The following is a 19251-nucleotide window of genomic DNA, read 5'->3' on the forward strand; positions in this document are numbered from 1 at the left end:
CTTGATGAAGATTGTGCTGTAACAGTTGAAGAACTAGCGGAGAAGCTTTATTCAACCCTTTCAACAGTTCACCGTTATCTGCAACAGCTTGGAAAGGTGTAAAAACTTGGAAAATGGGTCCCCCATGAGTTGATAAAAGCCAATCTTGGAGCAAGAGTGAACATTTGCACTTCTCTGCACTCTCGTGAACATCACTCACCTTTTTTAGTGACTGGAGATAGAAAATGGATATATTATAAAAATATTAAGCACTGCAAACAATTGCTCAGTGCTGGTAAACTGGCTAAAGCACAGCCCAAAATGAACCTCCACCCTTGGAAAGTCTTGTTAAGCGTTTGGTGGGATATTGTTGTATGATCCACTTTGAGTTGTTGCCACGCAATGTAACGATTACATCAGACTTTTATTGTCAACAGTTGGAGCACTTGAATGTTGCACTAAAAGAAAAGAGACCTACTTTGATCAATCGTAAAGGTATTGTGTTACACCAGGATAATGCACGGTCCCATACAGCAAGAATCACATCTGCAAAGATTGAAGAACTTGACTGGGAAAAACTTCTACATCCTCCTTATTCTCCAGACCTTGTTGCATCTGATTATCATCTGTACTGAAGTATACAGAACTACCTTGATGGGAAAGAGCTTGAAACACATGAAGATGTCAAAACTACCCTCTCTACATTCCTTTCCTTCAAACCCGAATAATTTTATAGAAGTGGCATTCAGAAGCTTGTGAATTATTGGCAGGAAATTATTAATAATAATGGAACAAACATAATTGATTAAATAACATTACAAGAGTTTGAAATCATTTCCCCTTTCCTCTATCTAAAATCGGACATTACTTAAGGGATGACCCCAAATGTCACACATAGGAATGTCAACATTATAAGTATCTGCTTATAATGGAAGGCAGTCGGTAAACAACAAACGCCACCAACTCAAGCATGGATTATTCTTGTAAAGCACTTCCGGCCCCAGAGTTTTTTGCGGCACTGGATCGCCACCTATAAATCCTCATATTCACGGTCTGGGCACGTGCTAGCTACTAGACTAAGACGGTTCTATAGTAGAAATACAAAATGAGTTGGTTTCTTCAATTCATGTTATGGCTGAATGGTTAGAAGAAACCGAAGAATAGATATTACATTCATATTAAGGCACCATATATATGAAGTGCATTCATTATTCTAGCGTTTAGTTTACCCATAGTCGAAAACAACAACAACAAACACGTATGTAATAGGAAGGTGTAGTATAATAGTATAAACAATGCTTTAGTTGTTCTCTATACGATTACTTCAAGAATAGTTAGTTAAACAGACTTTAGTGCTCCATCTAGTAGTGTGATTAATGTGTGTCGAAGAATATATCAAAGAATAATTAACATATTTCAACCTGTAAGTAAACAGAATAACTGACATTATAATACTTTCCAGAAACCACTTATATTAAAATATTCCAGTTTGGATAACAAAGTTAATTTATTCATTAGGGCTTAGCATGACCAGGTGGTAAGGTTTTTGAACTCGTAATATAAAGGACGCGGGTTCTAATCCGCATCGTACATGTTCTCTCTTTCAACCATGTGTATGTTGTTATATGGTGGTCAATTCCGCTATTCGTTGGTAAAACAGTAGCCCAAGAGTTGGCGGTGGGTGATGTTGAGTAGTTGTCTTCCCTCTCGTTTATCACTACTAAATTAAGAATGGCTAGCGCTGATAGGCCTCGAGTAGCTTTGCGCGAAATTTAAAACAAACCAAACCATCTTTCTATCAGACAGTGGTAAGCCTAAGGAGCTACAACACTAAAGTCTGGGGTTCGATTTCCCCAAACACTTTAACATATAGTTAATATAATCTTGGAATAGTGAAAGAATATAATTTGGAATGATAACACAGGCCTACAGTAGTTTTGTTGTCTTTAAATATTTACATATTGTACAGTAATTTCTGTATGCTGAATGTTTGGACATGATATTCATTTTTCTTTATCATGTACAGATTTTTTACAAAACGTCATATGTACTTTTATATACGTGAATCCTTTTCATTGAAATCGGGTCACATTTTGTTACGCTTATAATGTTGATAACTAGTGGCTAGAAATTTCTCTCGACCTTGGCCCGGCATGGCCAAGCGCGTTGAGGCGTGCGACTCGTAATCTGAGGGTCGCGGGTTCGCATCCGCGTCGCGCCAAACATGCTTGCCCTCCCAGCCGTAGGGGCGTTATAATGTGACGGTCAATCCCACTATTCGTTGGTAAAAGAGTAGCCCAAGAGTTGGCGGTGGGTGGTGATGACTAGCTGCCTTCCCTCTAGTCTTACACTGCTAAATTAGGGACGGCTAGCACAGATAGCCCTCGAGTAGCTTTGTGCGAAATTCCAAAACAAACGAACAAACAATTCTCTCGACCAATCGCGACATTTTACAACTCACGAGAAACACGCCGCTAATGTATAAACGGTTAACAGATCCCATGACGTATCATTTCTAGATAGTATTTGTTTGTGAATGCTTTTTGACATTTTTTTTTTTCTTTTCAACATTATCTATTTTCCATGGCAACAAGAGGTTGTGTAAACGACCCAGACATATTTTTTTTGCATTTGTGGTAAATTTGTTGTAAAGAAACAAAGGCAAAAACTTTATATAATTCGTCAAAAAACGTATTACGCCTATTTTGGAATGAAACATGGGGAGTAAAACAAACCATGAACTCTGCACAAAGTTTGTATGTATCGCTTGTTTCGAAGAATTGATACAATAGACTAAAGGTAAAAATAAAGTCTTTGCCTTTTGGAATTCCAATGATCCAGAGTGAGCCCAGAAACAACAGATGACTATTATTTTTTCTTATCTAACGTGCAAGTCTACAACACTTTAAATAAAGAGGAAGTTTCTTATCTTAATCTTTACTGTGCTATAAGACCTGCTGCTCATGGACTTGATGTACCTGTACCTACTCCACTGGAAACTCTTGGTACAGTTTCATATGATGTCACTAGAAATGATGATAGGCATTGATTTCAACCAGAATCATCTGGTGAACCATAAATTTTCACACAAGGAGAACCTCATGATTTCATAAAAAATTTGGGCCTTCCAAAGAATTCTTCAGAGATTTTGGCGTCCAAATATTGGGATAAGAACTTACTTTCTCCAAGGACATCATATTATTTGTAGAGAAACCATGAGAACGAGTTTATTTCATACCTTTTTCAAGAAGGTTCACTGGTTTATTTCAACAATATCACTGAACTAATACCAACACTAGGAGCTGCAGTCTGTGAGTGGACATTGTTCATTGACTCTTCCAACAGAAGTCTCAGATGTGTTCTACTTCACAATGGTAACATATATACATCTGTTTCTATTATTCATTCAGATTAATTAAAGGATATTTACGAAAATCTCGAATTTCTTGTTAATAAGGTCAAATAGAAAGAATGTGTTTGGGTACTTTGTAGAGACCTAAAAGTCCTTTGAATGTTGTTGGATCAACAACCCTTTTATACAAAATTTCCATATTTTTTGTGTGAAATGGGACAACAGAGCACGAAATCAGTACTGGATAAAGAAGCAATGACCACTCAGAGTTGGCCTGATATCAGGATCTAAAACATTGAACATGAAAGTTTGATTGACACAAAGAAAGTCCTATTAGCTCCACTTCATATAAAAGTGGGCTTAACGAAGCAATATGTAAAGGTCTTAGACAAAGATGGCAACTCTTTCAAATAGATATGTGGGCAATTCTTGGCTTTTTAAGAAGTGAAACTTAAAGAAGGGATTTTGTTGGGCCTCAGATTAAGAAATTAATTTCGGGTGAACAGTTAGAAAAGACAACCAGGAAAGTTAGAAAAGAAACGTGGATTTCCTTTAAATATGTTATTAGCAACGTTTAAGGAACCAACAAGAATCCAAAAATATTTTAAATAATAATAAATACGAAGAGTTGGTTTGTAATATGAGCTTGAAAGTACATTTCTCACACTTACATATTAACTGTTTCTTTGAAAATTTCGGTGCCTTCAGCAAAAATCAAGGTTTCATCAAGACATCAGGATAATGGAGTCTTCATGTATCAGGAAAGGTGGAACATCAATATAATGGCTTATTACTGCTGATCAGTGAAACTAGATGCTCCAGATCCAATATATAAAAGGCTAACACGTCGTTTTGAGACTAAAAGACGTAGATTTCAAACTAAAAATCAGAATGAATGAGGTTGTTTGTACTTTTGTTAACAATTATAATAAAAATGTTTATTATAGTAAACGAAACAATAATTTGATCTATGTAACAGTTTATTTCTTCCCGATTTGTAAAAAAATCCATAAGTGATAAAAAAAGTTATTTTTGGAATCTGCTGAGCTGAATTATAAAATAATCGTTATTAAAACCAAAACAACTTTTATGAAGTTTAAATTCGCAGGTCTATGTTATAAATATAACTATTATTATTATATCGCTTGACATTGAAAGCAATCAAAGACAGTAATAATTAGGAAACTGACGACGTAAAAAAGATTTGCTGCTTCCTCATTATTGTCATGTAACAGGTAAAATGACCTTTTGTGTGTATGTTAACCCTTTGTTTTACAGGAGGAATTGCACGTTTCTTTCCAATTGCCATAGTTTATCACTTTCGATTCTGATAACATTGTTCAAAGTTTTCTGTATACCCACAATTCAACTGAGATTCTTGGTCACATTTTAACCTTCTTAGTTTTACCGGAAGCCTAAAAAGCCACAAGAATGTTGACATTAAAGATGTGCAGATGAAATCACGGTTTTGAATACTCATTCGATCACTTTACCTGAGAGACTTCGTTTCAACACATTTCTTGTATATTTTAGATCCTTTTAGTGCTGTGAAATAAATCTCCTCTCCCTGATGAGTCATATTCTTGAAGACTGGATTAGAATCTGCGTGAATTTGTCAGTAGTCTTGGTGCCATCAATTTTGTGAAAATCGCTAAAACTCTTGACTGAGATGAATCTCCAAACTTGTACTGATATTTTTTGTAAATTAAGTATGAAATGGTTATGCTCTCCTCTGTCTTACAAATTGTTATAGAATTCCGCTGAGCAGTTTAAGTTCATTTGTAAAGAGCATTCATCTTTAGCTTTGGTCATTCACTTTTTTTTGTAGTCGACGCACACTATAAGCTCTTGTTTGGTTACTTCTTCTCACTGGAAGTTTTCGAATAGCTTCAAGTTCATTGATATCACTTTGTGCTAGTGTCTTTCTTACTGCCTTCAAGATGATATCTACATCTGTATTTCCAGCAATATCATACTCGATCATCGAATGTCTCATGAATTACATATCTTTAGATACGTAACCTTCACAGTTGAAGAGTTTGGTTATTCTAATAGCACTTGTTTCAAGTGTCCTGTTCACAGTCTTGCATATGTCTTCTGAAATATGGAATCTTATCAGACGTATTCACACGTAATAGTACCCTGTTGGTACAGCAGTAAGTCTGTGGATTTACAACGCTAAAATCAGAAGTTCGATTCTCCTTGTTAGACTCAGCAGATAGCCCGATGTAGCCTTGCTATAACAAAACACACACACGTAATATCCTTTACTGGTCAAAACTTGTCAAGTGCAATTTTATTCATGACAAGCACAGTATCATTACCTATATATCTATATTTTACGGGCTTTATACTGATGTGTCTCTTTCTGGTTGGTTGAGCGACAACTAATCACAGTTTCAGCTGTCAGCACGTAACCGCTTCTACTCTGGTATAATGCATGTTAAAATGATATGTAACGTCACCTTTTATAATACCGTCTCCGTAGTTATTTCCTATAATTTGTGCATATATATGTGCGTGCGTGCGTAACACACATGTTTAGAAGGTTTCCATATAACGACAGACAATTAACTTTAATATAGAAAAAGTAATTCCGTGTAAAAAGTGGTGCACGTGACGCCAAGCTGATCTTCTAGTGCATGAAATATATTTTTATGGTCACACTTAGTTACTTACTCTGGAGTGATATTTGACGCTTGATTTTTATTTTTATTTTTTGGTATCGTGTATTTCTAAAAGTTTAATCAACTTGCACAACTCAGCTATAGTTTCTTTTGCCAAGGAAATCCTTCAATCTCGTGATAGCCACGAACTCGAACAATCATTCAGTTTCTATCGCTCAGTCATCCACTAGATCAGCGATAGGTTTATTTCCTTACAACAATAAAATCTAAGGGTCGATTATACAATGTGGATAAAATGCAAGGTACCTGTCATGTAAGATTGCGCAAAAAAAACACAAACGATCCAGACTACGTTTCATCGTTTGACACTTGATAATATATTAACTACAACTACTTTCTTCTTTAATGTCAGAAAAAGTTATATACCAGTTGGAACGTTTCATTTGAATTTCACGCAAATCTATACGAGGGCTATTTGCGTTAGCCGTCTCTAATTTAGCAATGTAAGACTAGAGGGAAGGCAGCTAGTCATCACCGCCTACCGCTAACTCTTAGGTTACTCTTTTGCCAACGAATAGTAGGACTGATCGTCATATTATGACGCCCACATGGCTGAAAGGGCGAGCATGTTTGGTATGACGGGAATTCGAACCAGCGACCCTCACATTGCAAGTCGAGTGCCTTAACCACTTGGCCATGCCGGACCCCATTTATAATATAAATACTTTATTCTAAAAAGCAGTAAAGTACAGTTGAAAGAGCTTTTAACAATCATTAAAATACACTCGATATAGTTTTTTATAACCAGTAAAGCATGGGTAACAGTTTTTAATGTTTGTTAAAGCACATCTGATAAAGTTTTTAACGCTTGTTAAAGCACACCTGATAGAGTTTTTAATGCTTGTTAAAGCACACCTGATAGAGTTTTTAATGCTTGTTAAAGCACACCTGATAGAGTTTTTAATGATCTGTAAAATATGGTTAATGAAGAGTTTTTACTCAAAACGTTACCAAGAGAATAAGAATAAAGCTAAATATTTTGTGTTGAATTATCTCCAAAAGTCTAATCTATATATATATATATATATATGTATCATATAGTTTCCTACTGAAATAAACACTTCCCCTTTTAATTTAAAATTATCCGTGTTATTAGTAAGTTTAACACTAGCATTTTCTAAGACTTTTTATTTATGAAGAATGAAATATATACTGTAAAGCATCAAATATGTAACTTGTATAGCATGTCGAAACACCTTAACAAAGTAACACAAACAGCTAACAGTAGCCACATTAGTCGGTTCATACAGTCTCGGTAACATGAGACAATACGACGTTTTAAATCAACACTTCTACGACGTGATGTATCAGAATAAATCGGGGAGATGTCTGAGCTTAGAGCTTACGCTGACGGTCGCGTGGTACGAGAGTATCTAGATGCTGCTTTCTGGGCTTACCTCTTAACGTCGATAAATCTTCAGTCACGACATCTGATATGTGGCAGGACTTCAGTCTGTAGTATAATTAAGGAAAGCAGCTACAGTACGAAGATTTCTTAATCGTGATCATAATTAAGTATCCTGTAGAGATATCATATATGACGAAAGAAACAGGTCAGAGTTATCGTCATGTTGAAACACTGACAAAGCTGAGTTTCAAGTGGTGCGTGAATAGTATCGGAAAGTTTGATTTTTCCTTTCGTCCTTTTGGAGGTTTGTCGAGGGAAAAGATTGTCATAACCGTAACCCCCAAAGAAATTTTTTTCCCAAAATTATCTGGTCATCTCTCTGGGATGAGCTTGTAGTTTTCAATGGATAAAAGAAAAGTAAAAACACGAGAAACCCTCGTTAAAAATGCATCAATCATTTCTACTGTTTTTCCACCAAAATGAAAATGTAATGTATTTTTAATGAAAAACACCACACATTATCATAACTCTGTCAGTGTCTTTTAAAGCCACTTTCTTCTTCTTAAAACATAAAATATTTTAAACGAAACACTTTCAAGATACACAAAGTTTTATAAAGATGCCTAAACATATCAAATGGACTAGGAGGAGGAAAAAATGAATTAGCTGTCGTTCAGAATTGAGTTGACACAATAATGTTAAGAACACCCCCAGTGAAAAAAAAAAAATGTTATTTTGTTTATATGTAGAAAAGCATCAACAATCATAATGAACTGTCTCTTCAGCACCCACCATTAAAATCAAACTACCAATTTTAACGTGTAAACTTACTGCTAAATTAACGATAAACTGAATTTAAAGTTGAAAAGCATCAACAATCATAATGAGCTGTCTTCTCAGCACATTAAAAAAGATATCTTTTTATCCATATAATACGTTTTCAATAAACCTTTTACTGACATATTTGAGTATATTGAGTATATCATACATGAAAAAAAAACATTTAACTCCTTATATACATAAAATAAAATAACATATGCTTGTGTGTCAGTCAGTGTCATAGCTTCAAGAGGTACGAAACTACACACTTGAAACTTTGCATAGATATTAAAAGAATTCTGATGGTGTGAACCTGAATATTATTTTTATTATACAAAAACTTTTTTCTGTGTTAAAATATTCTTTTTATTAGCAAGTTTCCGGCCTTCTTACTGGTGTCTTAATCGAGCAACAATGTATTGGGTGATAAAACTGCTTAAAATAGGTATCTAGGCAACAGTCATGACAATAACTGACATCTGGTATTAAGTTGTTAACTGCATACAAATGTTATAAATGTAATAATACAGTCTATTGTATATCGATGTAACTACTTCGCAGGGTGTAAATTTCAATTTTGCAGTTTTTATAGACGTTTTTCATTTCTTGTCAGTACTTGCAGACGAACATTCACCAAATGTGGTATGGAAGTTTGTTGGATCCACTGGAATATAACACAAATTTTCAATGTTGCTGTTTTGTGGGTGATTTTGTGTTTTCACGATTTTAACCATTACTTCGCCAACTTTGATAGATCGTCACCAGATTTATGAAGGATAACAAAATACCCTTAGTGGTTCATGCAAGCTTTCAGTTTTAAATTTTGTGTTTTTCTCATGTTTGTATATTTTACAATTATATACAAGGGATTTGTTTATTTGGAATTAAGCCCAAACTACACAATGGGCTATCCGTGCTCTACCCACCAGGGCTAGTGAAACATGGATTCTAGCGATGTAAGTCCGAAGGCATAACGCCGTGCCACTGGGGAGATTTTTTTAAAAAAAGAAATCAAGCATTACAACCTTACAATTCATATGATCATATCTAGCAATAAAGTAAGACAATAACGGTCTTGTAAGAACAGGGTTTTAAGAAAAACACCTATAAAATTGTTACAATTGACAGTATGAGCAAAAATGATCACTACTTCGTGGACTCACACGCCTAGAAACCACGTTTTGATACCAGTGGTGGGCAGAACACAGATAGCCCATTGTGTAGCTTTGTGATTAATTTCAAACAAACAAACATACATGATTGCATTTAAATGTTTGTGTCTAACAAACTTTTTTTTTCAAACAAAAGTGACAGACTCCATAAGAATTGAAAAAATATCGTTTATCAACAGACACTGTAATGACCGTTGGGAGGTGGGGTGAACTGTACAATATGACATCATTGGGAGGTGGGGTGAACTATACAATATGACATCATTTAGTATTTCTAAATGATATGCTATTAAACCATTTATACCAAGAGTTGGTCGTGTCTCTAGTTTTGTCAATCAACTATAAATCGCTGGCTTTACCCAGTGTTGGTTATGTCTATAGTTCTATGAATCAGTTACAACTCGCTGACATTACCCAGTGTTTGTCATGTCTGTAATTCTATGAATCGCCTATAACTTACTGACTTTACCCAGTGTCGGTTATGTTTGTAGTGTAGACGTCTGCCAATCTAGCTTATTACGTTAATTTGACCCCGATAAGTGTGAGAGCTTATAAAGCTAAACATTAGAGTTTCAGAACAAATAAATCATTCTGTGGCTTTATTCTAGACCTCAAAACAGACCATTATTTCTAAAAGAACCCCTTGAACATGGAAGTTTACAACATTAACAAAAAAAACGATTAATGTCGGATACACATAGTAATAACATATTAAAAATGCATTAACTTACATTAGTCGAAGAAAATATTACAAGATTTTCATTTTATTCACCAATGTCTTGGAGTTAAGTCGTTGCGTAGCATTATGGCATAGAACAAAATATATATTTTGTTACTAACACTGACACACGTTCAAATCTAAAGAACTGGGAATTTTAACGTGGACATCTTATGAACTGAAGACCTGAGTTTGGTCTATTGATCGACGTAGGTCAGTGAGTAAGTGGCTCTTGCTCTCGGCTTTTTGTCCCTGAATAACGGGATTGGATTTCAAGTTTATAACGTCTTCAGAGCTGAAAATACGTAACGTGTTCAACAACAATCCCATCTCGAACCTTGGACTCTCAACCCGCTGTCTAGCACGATAACCATAAGATCTCACCTCTCAAGTTCACAATAATATTTACTTTATATGAAATAACGTATTTGATATAAGCTGTCTCAAACATAGGTGCAGCATATTCGTTGATTTTAAATACGACATTTAATCAGTATACTCGTGAATTGAAAACACAAGATATGTTCAGTATACTCGTTAATTGAAAACACAACATATGTTCAGTATACTCGTTAATTGAAAACACAACATATGTTCAGTATACTCGTTAATTGAAAACATTATATTTGTACAGTGTATTCGTTAATTATAAGGTTTAATTGTCAGTTAGAAAGTACAACAAATAATTCTAAAACAACTGTCATGCAAAAATGTCACTTAGTGGTTCAGCAATAAATCTGAAGGTTTATAATGCTGAGAACTGGGTTTCAATATTTGTAGTGGACACAGCGCAAATAGCTCATTATGTAGCTTTGTGTTTAACAACATACAATATATCTCCATCTAGTGTTGCGATGGAGAAGTAATCACGGGGATTACCTGCATTTAAGTTTTAAACATGTCTCATTGTTCATGACGAAAAACAACATGTTCTAAACGCCTTTGTTATATAATACTAAATCTACTGTTCCAACAGTGAAGAGATAAGTGTATTTTCAATGGATGAATAATCGATTACTGTTAGATATATATGGGTATCATTTTGGAATCTGGTTAATAATATGTAAAGGATTAAACAGCATATGTGACTTACTAGCCTAGCTCAGGGATTCTAATTACCGGGTAATCATAAAGAAAATCCCAACTTTTATATAATTATGATACTTAAGACTCTACGGGTATGGCATGGTCTGGTCGTCAGATGCTCCACTTGCTTGTTTGTTTTGGAATTTCGCACAAAGCTACACGAGGGCTATCTGTGCTAGCCGTCCCTAATTTAGCAGTGTAAGACTAGAGGGAAGGCCGCTAGTCATCACCACCCACCGCCAACTCTTGGGCTACTCTTTTACCAACGAATAGTGGGATTGACCGTAACATTATACACCCCCACGGCTGGGAGGGCGAGCATGTTTAGCGCGACGCGGGCGCGAACCCGCGACCCTCTGATTACGAGTCGCACGCCTTACGCGCTTGGCCATGCCAGGCCCACTCCACTTGCAATCTGAGAGTTGCGTGAACATGCTCGCCCCTTCAGCTGCGGAGGTGTTAATATGGTACGATTAATCCCATTAGTCTTTAGTAAAAGAGTAAACCAAGAGTTGGCAGTGGGTAGTGTTGACTAGCCGCCTTCCTCTAGTTTGTCGTTGCTAAATTAGGGCTGACTGTTACAGGTATTCCTTGTGTAACTTGCATAACATTTAAAACAAACTTATTCACATAAGTGACTTTCGTTACTAGTTTGACCATTGTTAAGAGCCGTAATTTAAAATATAAATGGCAGGGTTCGAAACCCATACTTTCTTGAATATGATCCGTTTAGAATTAATTTCAATGCATATTGTATGAATACGTTCAGGTTTACATGTTATTTTAAACACTATACGTCACAAGATAGTTTATTTGCGTTGACATTTATGCTTCAAGTTTAAATAATACGTTCAATTTTGTATACTTAATGTTTAAAACTACGTATTCCGCTCAGTGGCACAGCTGTATGTCTGCGGACGTGCAACGTTAGAAACTGGGTTTTGATAGGCGTGGTGGTAAGAGCATAGATAGGCTAATGTGTAGCTCTGCACTTAACTACAAACAAACAAAACTATATATCTTGTACACTTTACGTCATAATTGTTATATGTATGTAGACATTTATTATTTGTAACTTTTGTGTCAAAATACGAAATTAGAATAAAAGAAAAACGAGTTATGTATTTTAACATGAGAAATCTTAAACTGTTTTTGTATTTTTTAAAATTTGCCTATTATTAATTATTTATAAAATAATTATCAAATTTTTAATATTTGAAAAGGTTCAAACTGACAAGTCAATTCCCTCCCAAGTGGTCTTGTGTTCGTAACGAATTTTCTGTATATTTTTAATATCTCGTGCTCGTAAGGTAAACATATAATCAGGAGTTTCGTTAAATATCCAGTAGCATACATGAACACGCTCTCTATGATTTAATGAACAACATTAGTTTAAGAAATTTGATGGGTTTCGCCCGAACAACCCTCACGTTTGTTGTCACGTATTCCACACTATTTCTAGTGTCAAGTAGCTAGACTACTGTGAGTTCATCTTCTCAAGTAAAATCAAATATTTAAGTTTTGTAATGTTTGATTATGCAGCAAAAGAAATAGAGCGTCTTCAAAATTTGATTAAATCTAGGAGCGTGATTGGTTATTTCATAGCATAGTAGATACTGCCTCGCGCGTTGCTAAAGGATGCCTATAGCAACGTCTACAAATTGTGTAGTTTACAATAAAGTAACCCTAAAATGTTAAGAAATACTCAAGTTTTAAAATTATAAAATACTGGTAGCTGCACAGAAATGAAACATTTAGAAGTTCCGTAAATAAGTGACCATGCAAATTGGATTGAAGAATAATGAATAAACATAAAGAATCCCTGAACACAGGGTTTCTTGGACATTAATTTGTAACGATAATACCAACATTATCACAGGATTTCTTGGACATTAATTTGTAACGATAATACCAACATTATCACAGGGTTTCTTGGACATTAATATTTAACGATAATACCAACATTATCACAGGGTTTCTTGGACATTAATTTGTAACGATAATACCAACATTATCACAGGGTTTCTTGGACATTAATTTGTAACGATAATACAAACAGATTTATCATGGTAATATCTTCAGATATATTCTTTATTTGGATTCTCATTCTCATATCTTGAACCATTGCAATTATTTGTTTTGTTTTTAATAAAAACATTTAATATTTTGCGAAAAATATATCGTGAATGTCTAAGAGAAATGATGAAATTTAACTGGTCATTTGGTTATAACTACATCATTAACACATTTGTACACAGACAACACTCAGTGGCGGGGTATTGTACGATACAGACACAAAATATATGGTGTTATGGTTCTCTACATTTATGGTTGTTTAAACGAAAAAACTTTGTGAAGTTTTCAAAGAAAACAAACACACTATCTTCATGGTGGTACAAAATTTAGAGGTAACTAACATCACAGTTTCTGAGACTAAAATGGTTGTGTAATACATCTCTTACACCGTAGTGACATAGAGGAAAACATAACAGTGGACTAGTTAAAAGGAAAAGAAACAATTTACAGACTTCTACTTCATTATACGTTTCTCAACAACACCAACAAACTCCTACTACATCATGTGTAAGTGAACAACACTAACAGACTTCTACTACATTATACGTTCCTCAACAACACTAACAGACTTCTAATACATCACATGTTTCTGAACAGCACCGACAAACTTACACTACATCATGTGTTTCTGGACAACACCAGTATACTTCTACTACATCATGTGTTTCTGGACAACACCAGTATACTTCTACTACATTATGTGTTTCTGGACAACACCAGTATACTTCTACTACATTATGTGTTTCTGGACAACACCAACATACGTCTACGACATTATGTGTTTCTGAGGAACACCAACAGACTTCTACTACATTATATGTTTCTGAACAACACCAACAGACTTCTACTACATCATATGTTTCTAAACACCACCAACAAACTTCTACTACATCATATGTTTCTGAACAACACCAACAGACTTCCAATACATCATATGTTTCTGAACAACACCAACATACTTCAACTACACTATATATTTGTGAACAAAATCAAGAGACTCCTACTGCATCATATGTTTCTGAAAACACTAACAGACTTTTACTACATCATATGTTACACCACCAACAGACTTCTACTACACCACATATTTGTGAACAAATTCAAGAAGACTCCTACTGCATCATATGTTTCTCAAGAACACCAACTGGCTTCCACTACATCATATGTTTCTGAACAACACCCACAGACCTCAACTGCATCATGTGTTTCTTGACAACAGCAGTCTCCTACTACATCATGTGTTACTAAAGAACACCAACAGACTTCTACTACATCATATGTTTGTGAACAGCAACAACAGACTTTTACAACACGATATGTTTCTGAACAACACCAACAGACTTCCAATACATCATATGTTTCTGAACAACACCAACAGACTTCCAATACATCATATGTTTCTGAACAACACCAACAGACTTCCAATACATCATATGTTTCTGAAAACACTAACAGACTTTTACTACATCATATGTTACACCACCAACAGACTTCTACTACACCACATATTTGTGAACAAATTCAAGAAGACTCCTACTGCATCATATGTTTCTCAAGAACACCAACTGGCTTCCACTACATCATATGTTTCTGAACAACACCCACAGACCTCAACTGCATCATGTGTTTCTTGACAACAGCAGTCTCCTACTACATCATGTGTTTCTTGACAACAGCAGTCTCCTACTACATCATGTGTTTCTTGACAACAGCAGTCTCCTACTACATCATGTGTTACTAAAGAACACCAACAGACTTCTACTACATCATATGTTTGTGAACAGCAACAACAGACTTTTACAACACGATATGTTTCTGAACAACAGCAAAATACTTCTATTACATTATATGTTTCTGAAAAACATCAGACTCCTACTATATCATGTGTTTCTGAACAATACCAGACTCCTACTACATCATGTGTTTCTGAACAACAAGAGACTCTTACTATATCATGTGTTTCTGAACAACACCAACAGACTTCTACTACACCATATGTTTCTGAAGAACACCAACAGACTTTCAATACATCATATGTTTCTGAAAACATCAACAGACTTCAACTACACCATATATTTGTGAACAAAATCAAGAGACTCCTACCGCGTCATATGTTTCTGAAGAACACTAACAGACTTCTACTACGTCATATGTTACACCAACACCAAAATCTGCAACATCATATGTTTCTGAAAAATACCAACAGACTCTTAGTACACCATATTTTTTGAAGAACAACAGACATCTACTATATCATGTGTTTCTAGACAACAGCAACAGATTCCTAGTACATCACCTGTTCCTGAACAATTCCAACAGACTTGAACTACATCATTTGTCCCCGGACAACACCAATATACTTCTACTACATTATATGTTTGTGGACAACACCAATAGTCTTCAATTACCTTATATTTTTCTGAAGAACACCAACAACCTTTTACTACATTATATGTTTCTGAAGAAAACGAACAAACTTCTACTACACCATATGTTTCTGAAGAACACCAAAATACTTCTTCTACATCATGTAATTCTGAACAACAAGAGACTCCAACCACATCATATATTTCTGAACAACATCAACAGACCCTTACTACATCATTGGTTTCTGAACAACACCAACAGACTCCTTCTACATCACGTGTTTATGAACAACACCAACAAATTTTTACTACATCATATGATTCTCAAAAACACCAACATACTTCTACTACACCATGTCTTTCTGAAAAACACCAACAAACTCCTACTACACTATATCTTTTTGAAGAACACCAACAGACATCAACTACTTCATGTGTTTCTGAACAACACCAAAAGACTTCTACTACATCATGGGTTTTTGAGCAATAAGAGACTCTTACTACATCATGTGTTTATGGACAACAGGAACAGACGTCTACTACATAATATGATTCTGAACAACACCAACAGACTTCTACAACATCATATGTTTCTGAACAACAACGACAGGCTTCTACTACATCATGAATTTCTGAGCAACACTTTATCAAACGTGTGACTATCTTATGATGTAATATACCCTACATTATAAAAATTGTACTATCCTTATGGTTTAATGCACACCATATTAGAAAAATGTGACTGCCCTTACGGTTTAATACACACCACATTGTTAAACATGTGACTATCTTAAGGTTTAATACACACCATATTATTAAAATGTGACCGTTCTTATGGTTTAATACACACCACATTATTAAACATATTACTTTCCTATGGTTTAATACACGCCACATTATTAAAATGTGACCGTCCTTATGGTTTAATATACACCACATTTTAAACGTGTGACTACTTTATGGTTTAATACACGCCACATTATTAAAATATGACCGTCCTTATGGTTTAATATGCACCACATTTTAAACGTGTGACTACTTTATGGTTTAATACACACCACATTATTAAAATATGACCGTCCTTATGGTTTAATATGCACCATATTTTAAACGTGTGACTACTTTATGGTTTAATACACGCCACATTATTAAAATATGACCGTCCTTATGGTTTAACATGCACCATATTTTAAACGTGTGACTACTTTATGGTTTAATACACACCACATTATTAAACATTTTTCGTGCTGCTTGATTACAGATGACATAACAGCTATTACACAATTTTCCTTTAAGCCAAACTAAGCCAAACATTTAACCATTATGGATGTTATTTATTTGCAGGATGTAACTTCCCTACACATCGGATGTAAATCATTACATCAAAAATATGGTCTTCCTGCAGATAAAATATAATTAAACTATCAATAATGTTGATTGAACTTACGCTAGAGTTTTGTTAACCTAATCTACCAGAAATACGCTACAGTTTGAGTGTATGATTTCTTATTTACAAAGAAATCAATAGTTTTAGATTACGTAAAGTTATAGTGTTTCCAGTCGGGTATACTTTCTTCCACTAAGTTATCCAAAACTTGTAGGGATATGGTAAATTAAAACCACGTTTAGAATAGTGTAAGAATTGTAAAATATTTCATAATAAAAATGTTGGTTTTTTACCTTTGAAGTACTCGTTTGTAATAGAAAAGCTGCGAAGGTTTGTTTGGAAGTAATCAATGTGTGTGTGTTGTGAGAAGACTTTTCACAAAGCTGGTATTTCTAGTGAGTACTTGAAGCTACTCAGCACCGTTAGTTTGTTCCAACATTAACTGTGTCTCTAGTCTAATACTTTATAAAGATATGTGGCAATGAACGAGTGACGAAACTTCCCTACCTTTCAGAGCTTAGCGTTGACGAGCTTTCAAAACTGTTGCTTTCTTCTTGACGAATGAGAACCATTTGAGTAGAGGACAGTTCTTGAGATTCGAAAAGGCGAGCCACGAGTAACAGAAAAGCCACTAGTAAACCCACGCAGCTTCTAATAACAGCTTAGCAGAAGAGCGCCGATTGGCTAGAAGTGGCGCACCTGAAATTGACCCATTTTATGTGTACGTAAATATATGCGTGCAGTGAAGGAAACAGACTATTAAATAAATGTCGTTACTTGATTGGTGTTTTAGATTTTTGCATGATTTCATGAAGAAGTGATTTTTTTAATCTTTCTGTGTATTAAGCCGTCTAATGTAATGTCAGATTTTCTACTTTCGTTATAATTGGGAGTCAGATTCATTTATTGTGAACAACTGACAAGATGCTATGGATGTTTCTTTATTAATTCTGGGTGTTTATAATGTAAAAATTTGGTTTCGAAACTTGAATTTGGCACAACAAAGCTAGCCTGTTGTGTAGCTATTTGGGTAACAACAACAAACGTGACTTTATCACTGTACCTTGAAGGACGAACTGATTATTATGTAAGGAAAAAATTATTACAACCTTAATTGAAGAACAAACTCATGGCTGCCTTTATTATAAATAAACAGCTTACCGGCTTTATTTGAAGACAAAATTATTACAACCTTTATTGAAGAACAAACTCATGGCTGCCTTTATTATAAATAAACAGCTTACCGGCTTTATTTGAAGACAAAATTATTACAACCTTTATTGAAGAAGAAACTCATGGCTGCCTTTATTTAAAGACGAACATATGGCTTCCTTTATTTTAAAAAAAAATGCCTTTCTTTAAGGACAATGGGTCCGGCAAGGCCAGATGGTTAAGGCACTCGACTTGTAATTCGAGGGTCGCGGGCTCGAGTACCCGTCACACCAAACATGCTCGCCCTCTCAGCCGTGGGGGCGTTATACTGTACGGTCAATTCCACTATTCGTTGGTAAAAGAGTAGCCCAAGAGTTGGCGGTGGGTGGTGATGAAAAGCTACATTCCCCCTAGTCTTACACTGCTAAATTAGGGACAACTACCACAGGACAACGTGATGGCTTCCTTTATTTAAAGACGAATCGTATTACTTCCACAGATTAGCTAACAAGCGGTGACAAATACAGCCGATAGACATAAGGTTTCAATGTAACAGCATGTATCAGAACTAAATTCTAACTTTGTTTAGCACATCGTAGATAACATGATGTCACCAAAATTTAATCACCCTTGGGGTGGGGTATATGTAACAGCTTGGGATGGGTATATGTAACAACCTGGGATGGGTATATATAACAGCTTGGGATGGGTATATGTAACAGCCCTTTCAGACTCAAAGTATTCATACATTCAGATCATAAAGATGTGTTCAGGCAGGGAATAAATAATTTCCAACATTGAATATCAGTTGTATTTGTATTGTATAATAACGTTGGAAGACAAATGAATATGGACGAACTTGTGGCACCAGAACTGTCAGAAATGCACTTGTAACAAGCCATTGTACTATATAAACGTTCGGCCATCGGATACTTCAAACAGCTAGAGAATGAAATTATTAAAATTGCCTCTGAAGCTCTATGAATTCAGAAAGTAAGCTTTTTCGTACATGAGATGGATTACGGAAGCCAACTGACAGTAGTAGTGTACCTTAATCGTGACAGCATTTTTTCTCGATAGACTTTATGCTTCAGGGTTGTTGTCATTAT

The 19251-nt window shown here is 35.1% G+C and overlaps 1 pseudogene across 2 annotated transcripts in view; it reads right to left on the minus strand.

Annotated features, from left to right (window-relative positions):
* Nucleotides 1-17651, minus strand: part of LOC143252506 (5-hydroxytryptamine receptor pseudogene) — a 117595-nt pseudogene extending 99944 nt beyond the window's left edge. For both annotated transcript variants that reach the window (XR_013029024.1, XR_013029025.1), the window contains exon 1: nt 17498-17651. The product of XR_013029024.1 is annotated as a 5-hydroxytryptamine receptor pseudogene, transcript variant X3 (transcript). The remainder of the gene's footprint in view (nt 1-17497) is intronic.
* Nucleotides 17652-19251: the final 1600 nt, after the last annotated feature.

The sequence above is a fragment of the Tachypleus tridentatus genome, chromosome 6, assembly GCF_004210375.1.
Source record: "Tachypleus tridentatus isolate NWPU-2018 chromosome 6, ASM421037v1, whole genome shotgun sequence".
Classification (NCBI taxonomy): Eukaryota; Metazoa; Arthropoda; class Merostomata; order Xiphosura; family Limulidae; genus Tachypleus; species Tachypleus tridentatus.